The sequence below is a fragment of the Rattus norvegicus genome, chromosome 10 (genome assembly GCF_021556685.1).
Source record: "Rattus norvegicus strain SHRSP/BbbUtx chromosome 10, alternate assembly SHRSP_T2T, whole genome shotgun sequence".
In the NCBI taxonomy this organism is placed as follows: Eukaryota; Metazoa; Chordata; class Mammalia; order Rodentia; family Muridae; genus Rattus; species Rattus norvegicus.
The window spans coordinates 7,060,564-7,075,415 of NC_141543.1; the positions used below are offsets into that span (position 1 = coordinate 7,060,564).

General features: G+C 43.5%; 1 long non-coding RNA gene across 1 annotated transcript; it reads left to right on the forward strand.

Moving 5' to 3' along the window:
• The first annotated feature begins 287 nt into the window (after positions 1-287).
• On the forward strand, positions 288-14,852 carry LOC148002733 (uncharacterized). Its single transcript, XR_015631134.1, has 3 exons — positions 288-528; positions 6,429-7,510; positions 14,110-14,852. It is a non-coding gene; the product is annotated as an uncharacterized LOC148002733 (long non-coding RNA).

Here is a 14,852-nt window from a genome sequence, read left to right on the forward strand (position 1 = left end):
TAGCCCAAGCTTTCCTACACCATTTGTTCCAAATCAAGGAGAAGACAAAGCCTGTGTAGTGTAAGGTGAACACGCCCCACTCAGAGGCCAGGAGGGGTGTCTCTCCTCGGGTGGTCCTGGCACTGTGTTCTTCTGACAGGGAACACATTGTATCTGGCTTTCAGAACAAATGCTAGCTGCTAACATGCAGTCCTTCACCATTGTTCTATTGTCCCACCCATGGTGACACCTAGACCTTCCCATCTCCCAGCATTTCCCACTCTTCCCAAACCTCAAGAATCTAGGCCAGTCAGTCTAGAAAAGAGAGATGTGGAAACAAGGCAGGAGGATTGAGCATCTCACCTTGGCTGCATGTGCTCAGGGGGCCAACCTGGAGCCTCAGACTGCCAGGAACAGGAACAAATAAAGCACTAAGCATCCTGCTGAGATCCTTGGAGCAAAGAAGAAATGGTTCCCAGGACTGAGGTTTTCATGTCCTTCAAATTCACAAGGTCATGAGTTCAATTCCAGCACAACAACAAAAACAATGTAAGTTTTTTTTCAGTTCATCATATTTGTAAATTTAGATAAAGTATTCTATCATCTATACTAACTTAAAGAAGTTACAATTCTGTGCCTGAATTATGTTGATTTTACCTGTATTACCATCTGAGATCCATCCTTTCAAATCCGTAACATCTTTAATGCTAAACAACAAGTTCGGTTATGGGACTATTACCTGTTTTCAACCCCATCCGAGATCTAAAGAATTAAATATTACCTGAATATGTAGGAGGTAGAAGCCATACCTTCCAAAACTATACAATTTGTAGAAACAGCTGCCTGGAGAGTCCCCTAAGCAAGTAGGACATTGTCGCACAATTTCCTCGAATTGTTGCCGACTGATAGAGTAGCCTTCCTGTAAACATTTACTGTTAACATGGCGTTTTTAAAAATGGAATTCTGAAGCCTCTAGTGTACTTCCTGTCAATAGCTGATCAATTTCATCATTACCTTGGCCTGGCAGACCAGGATTGGATCTTTTTTTTTTCTGGATCTTGTTTGCATATCCAGTCTGATAGCTTATGTATTTTTTTTATTAACTTGAGTATTTCTTATTTACATTTCGAGTGTTATTCCCTTTCCTGGTTTACGGGCCAACATCCCCCAACCCCTCCCCCTCCCCTTCTCTATGGGTGTTCCCCTCCCCATCCTCCCCCCATTGCCGCCCTCCCCCCAACAATCACGTTCACTGGGGGTTCAGTCTTAGCAGGACCCAGGGCTTCCCCTTACACTGGTGATCTTACTAGGATATTCATTGCTACCTATGAGGTCAGAGTCCAGGGTCAGTCCATGTATAGTCTTTAGGTAGTGGCTTAGTCCCTGGAAGCTCTGGTTGGTTGGCATTGTTGTACATATGGGGTCTCGAGCCCCTTCAAGCTCTTCCAGTTCTTTCTCTGATTCCTTCAATGGGGGTCCTGTTCTCAGTTCAGTGGTTTGCTGCTGGCATTCGCCTCTGTATTTGCTGTATTCTGGCTGTGTCTCTCAGGAGAGATCTACATCCAGGTCCTGTCTGCCTGCACGTCTTTGCTTCATCCATCTTCTCTAATTGGGTGACTGTATATGTATGGGCCAATGTAAGTCTTTCTAATTGCCTGAATGCCACCTTCACCCAGACCTTCTGTTTCAGACGATCATACCAGTGTGAACCACAATAAACTGACTATAATTTATTGGTTACAAGGCAGATACCTAGACCCAATTGCGAGCATCAGAAAATGCTTCCTAGAGGAGGGGATGTCTAAATTGAGACTGAAAAAGTGTTTCCTTCTGCTATTTAGGCAATCTCACCAAGAACATTTGGAGTCTTGAGAGTTGCCATTTGTTATCAATGACAAGTGTCTAGGTCCTTATCTATTCCTCTATTCATTCACTCATTCAATCAATCTTCAAAGTGTTGGGATCACCTAGTAACAAGATAAACCTAGGTCCCAGGTGGCTTCAGCTATTTCCCACGACGGTGTCCATGGGAAGACAGTTAAGATGGAGACATGTTCAAAGGTCCTATGCCTAGCAGTTGGCCTTCCTCATGACAGAATCCTAATTGATTCTGATGCTCATCTCTGCCTTTATAAAGCTACAAGATGGATTTTGTTACCATATTAAAGGGAGGGCACTAGTGTGCATGGACTGTGCTGTCAGAATTTGGAACATTGTAATGAACCCCTGAGAGATTTATTTTCACTCAAAGTTTCAGTCAATGGTGTTTGGTTCTACCGAAAGTCATGGAAGGAAGAAGGGGGTGGAAACGAACTAACCTAGTGGCAGGAAACGAAACAGGTTAGAATATAGCCTTGGGCAAGATAGAGTCCCCCAAAGACACACCCCTAGTGACTGCCTGCTTTTTATTCAGCTAGACACCCACCTTCTAATTTTTCCAGAACTTCACAAACTAGGACCAGCATCTAGGAACTAAACAAGCCAGCCAATGGGGTGCGTGTCTTATTCAAGCCATAATGGGGGTGGCGTGTACACTTTCCTTTGTGCTTGTCTGCAAACTCAGAAGTAGGAAGCTTCCACAGGTCAAAGGATGAGTACTTTCTCCCTCTTTGCAGCTTGTGTGAAGCAAAATGGTGCCCCAAACCTGCTTTGACCCCCCTTCTCAGGCTCTACCCATCACTGACCCTTAGCCAAGAGGTATTGGAACTTCACCCAAAGACTCCATCATCTCAGAATCCCACCTACTTCCCATGTCTCACAACACAATGGGAGGATGGATACATATGGAAAGGAGCCTTGTATGTCATGGTACTGCTCTTTTGGGCCCCATGGCTGGGCCTTTTTTGTCCATGGTCACTTTCCCAGAAGACTATAGTTGTTGAGCCTGTAATTTTGGGAGTCTTGAATAGTGACCAGTCAGTTCCAACCACTAGAAGCAGCTCCCCACTGACCAGCCCTGTGGTCGATGCTTTGTTCTCTGAGAACAATCCTTTTTGCCCCAGGTCATCTCTGATTTCTGTCTCAGGGATACACTCATATGCCTCCTACAATGACTCCTATTTAGTCTTACTTCCTACCACCAGCTTTTGTCTCTATCCCTCCACAGGATACATAGAACCTTCCAGAAACTTCTAGATGAATGATCTAAGACAGCCTTCCCCTACCTAAATGTGTTGTTTGCCAGTTTATTTGAGTATTATGTCCTTCCAGAATCTCACACAGGAAATTATGTAAAATCATCTCAGCAGTTGGATCATTCATACCAACAACCCCACCCCAACAAGTTCAGTCCAAGTGGACATCTAAAGGCTGATTGTTTCCAGCCTCTCCTCTCTTCTCCATGCGAGTTCCACCATGCAGTAAAGGCCTAACTTTAAGAGTGGAGAGATAGGTGGGTTAGGGAGATGGCTCCGACAGTAAAATATTTGCCTTGCATTCATGAAGACCTGAGTTTGATCCCAGAACCAAAGGCAGTGCTGCATGCTTGCAATCTCAATGACGGGGAGGCAGAGACAGGTGGATCTCTGAAGCTCGCCACAGCTAGGCTTTCCAATCAGTGAGTTCTACATCATAGAGCAAGTTACTCCTGGAAATGACATGTGGCTATGGTGGCCAGCATCTGAAAACCTAGCCTGCTACCCTAGCGTGCAGCAGGGTGGGGGTAATGGGAGGAGAATTTGCAAGTAGGAAAGACCAGAGGGTTCAGAAGAGGATGGGTTCTGAAATCACTCAACACCTACAGCCAGAAGCTGTGTGACCTTTGGCAACTCAATCTATCTAAACCCCTGTGTACTGAGCTTTAAATTGGGGATGACATTAATCTCTATCTCATGGGACTGTGGGAAGTAGATGAAAACGTGTCACTAGGTCACTAATACCTGCATCTGGATGCTAATAACAGCTGAGTGCCAGCATTATGAGGGCAGTTATGCTTCTTGGCACTTGACAATAAAAGTGAGATTTATTTATTTATTTATTATTTAGTACATGTGTGTGCTTATGTGACATGATGCATGTTTGGTGGTCAGAAGACAATGTTTAGATGTGACTCTCTCACTGTGGATCTGGGGATCAAATTGGGGTCAGCAGACTTGGCAGCAGATACCTTTATCACTGAACCATCTCACTAAATGTGGTCTAAATGTGAAGGACTGTTACTGAGTAGGTGCCCAGCACTTGATCTTAACCAGGGCTGAATGACATCAGCATTGTGTCAACTACTGAGTATGTCCTGGAGAACTGCAGTTATTAACACAATGGGGCCTGAAACCTTGCCTTACTAATGACTTGATTGAAGATTGTGGAGGGAAGACTTAAAGTCCTCAGAATCACCAAAGCATAATGGGTTCTTGTCTTGATTGTTTTAAGACAAGTTCGCATGTATCTCAGGCTCACCTCAAGCTTGCTATGTTTTAGTTAGAGTTTTATTACCTTGAAGAGACACCATGACCTCTCTAAATCATTATAAGAGACTCTTATAATGGAGAACACTTCACTGGGGCTGGCTTACGGTTTCAGAGATTTAGTTCATTATCATCATGGCAGGAAGCATGGTGGCAGGCAGACATGGTGCTGCAGAAGGAGCCAAGAGTTCTGCATCATGATCCACATGCAGCAGGAAGAGATAGAAACAGAGGGCTTGAGCTTCTAAAACCTCAACAACCCTCCCCATGAGACGTTTCCTCCTATAGTGTCACTCCCTAAAGCCTATCAGGGGCCATTTCCATTCAGTGTGCCAACCCACCCAAGGTGATCCTCCTGCCTTCACTTCAGGTGCTGAGATGACAAGCATCTATCACCACACTTGGTTTATGTGTCACAGGGTATCTAACTCAAAACTTCATGTGTGATCTACACTCCAGCCTGGCAGATTATAAGACTTTCTGTCCTGCAAGATTCATCTCTCCAGAGTAGGTAGTAGGTAGTTGATAAATATTTTTTTGAGGCAAAAAGGGTAAGTCTCTTGGGTTCTGGTGAACTTCAGCTTCCCCCACCACTGTGGTGGGACCTCTGAGTGGCTTTCAGGAGCAGCAGTTACAACGAACATGGAGCTCCATCCTTCCCATAGTGCACAGCAGCAAAGGCGAATTTCCTTTCCAGCATTTCTTGGCCTGTACATGAAGTATACCAGGATTTGTGCAATGTCTATCTCTCACCCCATACACCAAAGTGCTAACCTGGCAGTTCTCAAAGCCCAGAGTGAATCTCTATCTACCATAGTCATTTTTCCTAATCTCTATCCTGACTTGTTAGCAGCAAGTAAAGAGAGCTTAGAGCAGAAGATAAGAAGCCAAAGCAAACTGCTGCAAAAGCTTATGAACAACAAACAGATTCTTCCGTCCATGAATGAATCTGATCACAACACCAAGGGCAATAACAATTTCTGAGCAGGGACTACACCCCAGACATGGCTCTAAGTGCCACACATCCATTGACTCCTTTGATCCTTGCACTATTTCAAGGTCCAGTGATGATCCCTAGTTTATACAAGAGGGAAATAGAGAGCAGACAGCCCAGTGGTTATTGGACTTGATCATGAGTCAGTCCCAAACCTAGAGGACTGGACACGGAGTCATGGAGAGAGGATGATTGGTGAATCCAGGGGTGAACTTGGGTGGAGGAATAACTCCTTTTTTGTAACATGTTAAGTAACTGGCTGGCGCTATTTAGTTGTATATTACAAAATAACTAGTGAGAAGGATTTTGAATGTTCTAATACATGATAAAGGTTGGCAGTGATGGGCAGACGTGTAGGCTGATCCTGTCTACGTGCATGTTATGTGCACCTGTTTAAATCACACTGGGCCACGCAAACGTGTTTGTGTTATGTATCAGCAAATATAGACACATGCACGAAGCAAAATTCACACTGCAGTAGAATAAGACCATAGAAGGGAATGCAGCAGCAGATTGCACAGGGGCATTCAAACAGGGATCCAGGTGATAGATGCTTTCTGTTATGGACGGCAGGACACACTCACAATTTAAGAAGTACAGAATACCCAAGATACAGTCCACGGAACTCAAGAAGGTCAGCAAGCTGAAGGGCCCAAGTGAGGTTGCCTCAGTTCCACTTGGGAGGGAGAAGAAAGCAACCACAAAGTGGGGGGTGGGGGAGACAGGGGAGGGAAAGGGGCTGGGGCTGGGGAGAGAGGGGAACATGATTTGGTATTGGGTGGGGGAAAAGGACTGAAGCTCTAAGGTCCAGCAGAAAGAATGGAAACAGGTGACCTCGGGAGGAAGGAGGTTGGAAGGACCCTGTAAAATGTACCAGAGACCTGGGAAGTGCTCAGGACTCAAGGGTGGGGGAGGACCTTAGATGAAAGGCCTTACATTGGGGAGAGGGAACTTATTGAATCACATCCAGCAGAAAGACAGGGCATCAAGTGAGGGATGGGGTTGCTATCTCACAGCCAAAGTTCTGACCCATAATTCTTCCTGTCTGAAAGAAATGCAGTGACAGAAATGGAGAAGAGTCTGAGGAAAAGAAGGTCCAGCAGCAGGCCCAAAGTGGAACCCAGCTCAAGGGAGGCCCCAAGACCTGACACCATTACTGAGGCTATGGGGTGCTCACAAAAAGGGACCTATCATGACCGCCCTCCAAAAGACCAATGAGCAGCTGAAAGAGTCAGATGCAGATATGTGCACCCAACCAATGGACAGAAGCTGCTGACCCCTCTGGTTGAATTAGGGAAAAGCTGGAGGAAGTTGAGGAGGAGTGTGACCCTGTAGGAGGACCAGCAGTCTCAATTAACCTGAACCCCCAAGATCTCTCAGACACTGGATCACCAACCAGGCAGCATACACCACATGAGATGAGGCCCCCCACACCTATACAGCAGAGGACTCCAGGATCTGGGTTCAGTCAGAGAAGATGCACCTAACCCTCAAGAGACTGGAGGCCCCAGGAAGTTTAGAAGTCTGGTGGGGTGGGTGGAGTGGGGATATCCTTGTGGAGAAAAGGGGAGTGGGCAGGGAGGAGGTATGCGATGTGGAACTGTCAGGGGGTAGACCAGGAGAGGAGTAAAATCTGGAGTGTAAAAATAAAAAAAAAGACCCACAGCTCACTGCTCCCAAAGCCTGTGAGAGAGAGAGCTCACCGCCCGGACAGGTGGGCACTCCTGAGTCTGCAGAGCAGAAGAGACCACGAATACTGCCACCCCTGCCCACATCCCTGGCCCAAGAGGAAACTGTATACGGTCTCTGGGATCCAGTAGATAGGGGCACTGGAGCTGCAGGTCCCCTGCGCCCGAGACACTGCAGGAACCTGAAGGGACCGGATCAACAGTTCTCTGCACCCAAATCCCGTGGGAGGGAGAGCTAAAACTTCAGAGAGGCAGACACGCCTGGGAAGCCAGAAGAGACTACACGCTGCCCACATTTCTGACTCCAGAGGAAAACACCAAATGCCATCTGGGACCCTGGTGCACGGGGGCTCCTGGAAAGGGCGGCGCAGGTCTTGCTGGTTGCTGCCCTTGCGGAGAGCTCATAAGCAACACCCTACGAGCAAACTTGAGCCTCGGGACCACAGGTAAGACCAACTTTTCTGTTCCAAGTGACCTTCCTGGTGAACTCAGGACACAGGCCCACAGGAACAGCTAAAGACCTGTAGACAGGAAAAACTACACACCCAAAAGCAGAACTCTCTGTTCCCATAACTGGCTGAAAGAAATGGGAAAACAGGTCTATAGCACTCCTGACACACAGGCCTATAGGACGGTCTAGCCACTGTCAGAAATAGCAGAACAAAGAAACACTAGAGATAATCTGATGGCGAGAGGCAAGAGCAGGAACCCAAGCAACAGAAACCAAGACTACATGGCATCATCAGAGCCCAATTCTCCCACCAAAGCAAACACTGAATATCCAAACACACCAGAAAAGCAAAATCTAGATTTAAAATCATATTTGATCATGATGCTGGAGGACTTCAAGAAAGACATAAAGAACTCCCTTAGAGAAATGCAGGAAACATAAACAAACAAGTAGAAGCCTATAGAGAGGAATCACAAAAATCCCTGAAAGAATTACAGGAAAACACAATCAAACAGTTGAAGGAATTAAAAATGGAAATAGAAGCAATCAAGAAAGCACAAAGGGAGACAACCCTGGATATAGAAAACCAAAGGAAGAGACAAGGAGCCATAGATACAAGCATCACCAACAGAATACAAGAGATAGAAGAGAGAATCTCAGGAGCAGAAGATTCCATAGAAATCATCAACACAACTGTCACAGATAATGTAAAATGGAAAAAGCTACTGGTCCAAAACATACAGGAAATCCAGGACACAATGAGAAGATCAAACCTAAGGATAATAGGTAAAGAAGAGAGTGAAGACTCCCAGCTCAAAGGACCAGTAAATATCTTCAACAAAATCATACAAGAAAACTTCCCGGGATGGAGAGATGGCTCAGCGGTTAAGAGCACCCGACTGCTCTTCCAGAGGTCATGAGTTCAATTCCCAGCAACCACATGGTGGCTCACAACCATCTGTAAAGAGATCTAATGCCCTCTTCTGGTGTATCTGAAGACAGCTACAGTGTACTTATATATAATAAATGAATAAATAAAAAATTAAAAAAAAAAGAAAACTTCCCTAACCTAAAGAAAGAGATGCCCATAAGCATACAAGAAGCCTACAGAACTCCAAATAGATTGGACCAGAAAAGAAACTCCTCCCGTCACATAATAGTCAAAACACCAAATGCACAAAATAAAGAAAGAATGTTAAAAGCAGTAAGGGAAAAAGGTCAAGTTACATATAAAGGCAGACCTATCAGAATCACACCAGACTTCTCACCAGAGACTATGAAAGTCAGAAGATCCTTGACAGACGTCATACCGACCCTGAGAGAACACAAATGCCAGCCCAGGTTACTGTATCCAGCAAAACTCTCAATTAACATAGATGGTGAAACCAAGATATTCCATGACAAAACCAAATTTACACAATATCTTTCTACAAATCCAGCACTACAAAGGATAACAGATGGTAAAGCCCAATGTAAGAGGGCAAGCTACACCCTAGAAAAAGCAAGAAACTAATCATCTTGGCAACAAAACAAAGAGAAGAAAAGCACACAAACATAACCTCACATCGAAATATGAATATAATAGGAAGCAATAATCACTATTCCTTAATATCTCTCAACATCAATGGACTCAACTCCCCAATAAAAAGACATAGATTAACAAACTGGATACGCAATGAGGACCCTGCATTCTGCTGCCTACAGGAAACACACCTCAGACACAAAGACAGACACTACCTCAGAGTGAAAGGCTGGAAAACAGCTTTCCAAGCAAATAAGCGGAAGAAGCAAGCTGGAGTAGCCATTCTAATATCGAATAAAATCAAGTTTCAACTAAAAGTCATCAAAAAAGATAAGGAAGGACACTTCATATTCATCAAAGGAAAAATCCACCAAGATGAACTCTCAATCCTAAATATCTATGCCCCAAATACAAGGGCCCCTACATACATAAAAGAAACCTTAGTAAAGCTCAAAGCACACATTGCACCTCACACAATAATAGTAGGAGATTTCAACACCCCGCTCTCGTCAATGGACAGGTCATGGAAATAGAAATTAAACAGAGACGTAGACAGACTAAGAGAAGTCATGGACCAAATGGACTTAACAGATATTTATAGAACATTCTATGCTAAAGCAAAAGGTTATACATTCTTCTCAGCACCTCATGGTACTTTCTCCAAAACTGACCATATAATTGGTCATAAAACAGGCCTCAACAGATACAGAAAGATAGAAATAATCCCATGCGTCCTATCAGACCACCACAGCCTAAAGCTGGTCTTCAATAACAATAAGGGAAGAAGGCCCACATATACGTGGAAGTTGAACAATGCTCTACTCAACGATAACCAGGTCAAGGAAGAAATAAAGAAAGAAATTAAAGACTTCTTAGAATTTAATGAAAATGAAGGTATAACATACCCAAACTTATGGGACACAATGAAAGCTGTAGTAAGAGGAAAACTCATAGCGCTGAGTACCTGCAGAAAGAAACAGGAGAGAGCATATATCAGCAGCTTGACAGCACACCTAAAAGCTCTAGAACAAAAAGAAGCAAATACACCCAGGAGGAGTAGAAGGCAGGAAATAATCAAACTCAGAGCGGAAATCAACCAAGTAGAAACAAAAAGGACCATAGAAAGAATCAACAGAACCAAAAGTTGGTTCTCTGAGAAAATCAACAAGATAGATAAACCCTTAGCCAGACTAATGAGAGGACACAGAGAGTCTGTCCAAATTAACAAAATCAGAAATGAAAAGCGAGCCATAACCACAGAATCAGAGGAAATTAAAAAAATCATCAGATCCTACTACAAAAGCCTATATTCAACAAAACTTGAAAATCTGCAGGAAATGGACAATTTCCTAGAGAGATACCAGGTACCGAAGTTAAATCAGGAACAGATAAACCATTTAAACAACCCCATAACTCCTAAGGAAATAGAAGCAGTCATTAAAGGTCTCCCAACCAAAAAGAGCCCAGGTCCAGACGGGTTTAGTGCAGAATTCTATCAGACCTTCATAGAAGACCTCATACCAATATTATCCAAACTATTCCACAAAATTGAAACAGATGGAGCACTACCGAATTCCTTCTATGAAGCCACAATTACTCTTATACCTAAACCACAGAAAGACCCAACAAAGAAAGAGAACTTCAGACCAATTTCCCTTATGAATATCAATGCAAAAATACTCAATAAAATTCTGGCAAACTGAATCCAGGAGCACATCAAAACAATCATCCACCATGATCAAGTAGGCTTCATCCCAGGCATGCAGGGATGGTTTAATATATGGAAAACCATCAACGTGATCCATTATATAAACAAACTGAAAGAACAAAACCACATGACCATTTCATTAGATGCTGAGAAAGCATTTGACAAAATTCAACACCCCTTCATGATAAAAGTCCTGGAAAGAATAGGAATTCAAGGCCCATACCCAAACACAGTAAAAGCAATATACAGCAAACCAGTCGCTAACATTAAACTAAATGAAGAGAAACTTGAAGCAATCCCACTAAAATCAGGGACTAGACAAGGCTGCCCACTCTCTCCCTACTTATTCAATATAGTTCTTGAAGTTCTAGCCAGAGCAATCAGACAACAAAAGGAGATCAAGGGGAGACGGATTGGAAAAGAAGAAGTCAAAATATCACTATTTGCAGATGATATGATAGTATATTTAAGTGATCCTAAAAGTTCCACCAGAGAACTACTAAAGCTGATAGACAACTTCAGCAAAGTGGCTGGGTATAAAATTAACTCAAATAAATCAGTAGCCTTCCTCTACACAAAAGAGAAAAAAGCTGAGAAAGACATTAGGGAAACGACACCCTTCATAATAGTCCCAAATAATATAAAAAACCTCGGTGCAACTTTAACCAAGCAAGTGAAAGATCTGTATGATAAGAACTTCAAGCCGCTGAAGAAAGAAATTGAAGATCTCAGAAGATGGAAAGATCTTCCATGCTCATGGATTGGCAGGATTAATATAGTAAAAATGACCATTTTACCAAAAGCGATCTACAGATTCAATGCAATCCCCATCAAAATACCAATCCAATTCTTCAGAGGGTTAGACAGAACAATTTGCAAATTCATCTGGAATAACAAAAAACCCAGGATAGCTAAAACTATCCTCAATCATAAAAGGACTTCCAGGGGAATCACTATCCCTGAACTCAAACAGTATTACAGAGCAATAGTGATAAAAACTGCATGGTATTGGTACTGAGACAGACAGATAGACCAGTGGAATAGAATTGAAGGCCCAGAAATGAACCCACACACCCACGGTCACTTGATTTTTGACAAAGGAGCCAAAACCATCCAATGGAAAAAAGATAGTATTTTCAGCAAATGGTGCTGGTTCAACTGAAGGTCAACATGTAGAAGAATGCAGATCGATCCATGCTTATCACCCTGTACAAAGCTTAAGTCCAAGTGGATCAGGGACCTCCACATCAAACCAAATACACTCAAACTATTAGAAGAAAAAGTGGGGAAGCATCTCGAACACATGGGCATTGGAGAAAATTTCCTGAACAAAACACCAATGGCTTATGCTCTAAGATCAAGAATCAACAAATGGGATCTCATAAAACTGCAAAGCTTCTGTAAGGCAAAGGACACTGTGGTTAGGACAAAATGGCAACCAACAGATTGGGAAAAGATCTTTACCAATCCTACAACTGATAGAGGGCTTATATCCAAAATATGCAAAGAACTCAAGAAGGTAGACCACAGGGAGACAAATAACCCTATTAAAAATGGAGTTCAGAGCTAAACAAAGAATTCACAGCTGAGGAATGCCTAATGGCTGAGAAACACCTAAAGAAATGTTCAACATCTTTAGTCATAAGGGAAATGCAAATCAAAACAACCCTGAGATTTCACCTCACACCAATGAGAATGGCTAAGATCAAAAACTCAGGTGACAGCAGATGCTGGCGAGGATGTGGAGAAAGAGGAACACTCCTCCATTGTTGGTGGGATTGCAGACTGGTACAACCATTCTGGAAATCAGTCTGGAGGTTCCTCAGAAAATTGGACATTGAGCTACCTGAGGACCCAGCTATACCTGTCTTGGGCCTATACCCAAAAGATGCCCCAACATATAACAAAGACACGTGCTCCACTATGTTCATAGCCTTAGTTATAATAGCCAGAAGCCGGAAAGAACCCAGATGTCCTTCAACAGAGAAATGGATACAGAAAATGTGGTACATCTACACAATGGAATACTACTCAGCTACCAAAAACGATGACTTTATGAAATTTATAGGCAAATGGATGGAACTGGAAAATATCATCCTGAGTGAGGTAACCCAATCGCAGAAAAACACACATGGTATGCACTCATTGATAAGTGAATATTAGCCCAAATGCTCAAATTACCCTGGATGCACAGAACACATGAAAGTCAAGAAGGATGACCAAAATGCAAATGCTTCACTCCTTCTTTAAAAGGGGAACAAGAATACCCTTGAGAGGGAATAGGGAGGCAAAGTTTAGAACAGAGGCAGAAGGAACACCCATTCAGAGCCTACCCCACATGTTGCCCCTACATGTATAGCCACCAAACTAGATAAGATGGATGAAGCAAAGAAGTGGAGTCTGACAGGAACCGGATGTAGATCTCTCCTGAGAGACACGGCCAGAATACAGCAAATACAGAGGCGAATGCCAGCAGCAAACCACTGAACTGAGAATAGGACTCCCGTTGAAGAAATCAGAGAAAAGACTGGAAGAGCTTGAAGGGGCTCGAGACCCCATAAGAACAACAATGCCAACCAACCAGAGCTTCCAGGGACTAAGCCACTACCCAAAGACTATACATGGACTGACCCTGGGGCTCTAACCTCATAGGTAGCAATGAATAGCCTAGTAAGAGCACTGGTGGAAGGGGAAGCCCTTGGTCCTGCTAAGACTGAACCACCCCGGGGAAAGTGATTGTTGGGGGGAGGGCGGTAATGGGGGAAGGATGGGGAGGGGAACACCCATATAGAAGGGGAGGGGGAGGGGGCTAGGGGGATGTTGGCCCGGAAACCGGGAAAGGGAATAACATTCTAAATGTAAATAAGAATTACTCAAGTTAATAAAAAAAGAAAAAAAAGAAAAAAAGAAAAAAAGGAAATATATATTCTAAAAATCACCATGTTAAAAAAATTAAAAAATAAAAAATGTTATTGGGGCTGCAGAGTGCTGGGAGGCAAAGTGCTCTGAGAAGTGATTGCAGCTGAAGGTGTAATTCTCCCCACTACCTTCCTTTTGGGTTTTCCCTCTTGGAAACCCTTATTTACTTCCCTCTCCTTTTTATGCCAGGGCAGCTTCTAGAATGCCTGTGTCCTGCTCACCCCAAGACCTTGTGCGGGGCCAGGCTTGATGGAGACACTTGCTAAGCTTGAGCATAGTGCCTGCTCCCACCTGCTGCCACTGGCTCTGCTCATGTTTCTGGCTGGAGCACTGACTCTTGGTGGGTGGTTCTGCTTCCCAGGGGACATTTGGCAATGTTTGAAGACACATTCTGCTGCTGCTGTAATTAGAGAGAAGCAACCATGCTGTTTCTGTTTCCTTGCAGTGCACACGGTGACCCACAGCACAGAATGACCTGGTCCCAAATGCCAGTGGTTCTGAGGCTCAGAAGACCTGCACTGGATCTAAATGTCTGTTGGGACACTCTTTCCCTAATATTTTCCTCTTAATTAATTCCTCTTTTCATTAGCACATATTAATTGTGTCAAATAATGGGTTTCATTGTGACATTTTCATACACCGTGTAATGTACTTGGATTAGCTTCCCCTCCCTCACTCCTCTCCGAAATGCATCTCCGAAAATGAGTTCACTCTTTAAATAACGACCAAAAGAAAGGAAGAAGGAAAGACAGACTGTGGGTATGGTGCTTACCAAGACAAAGTGAACCCCTGTGCTCCATTCCTACCCCTGCAAAAACACACAAATAAAAACAACAAAACATAAAGTAAAATTAAAACTACGACCACTTATGGCTCCCTACCGAACCATAACAAACCAATGTGACTTCTGATAAATAGAAGGAAGACTGCTTGAAGATAAATTCTCATAAAAGAAAAACCAGTTACACACTTGCTGAATGTCAGTTTGACCAGCCTCATGAAGACCTGAGGAATTAGGTTAAAAGAAAAGACAGGTAAATGTAGTATGATTCTGAATCAGAAAAAGTTACGAAAATTACTTAGGTACCCTTGCTGGGACACTGACCAGCTGCACATGTGGACTGTGAGTTAAGTCACTGGGAGGCATTTGCATTGCAGGACCCTGTGGGTCTAGTCAGATGTGTCCTT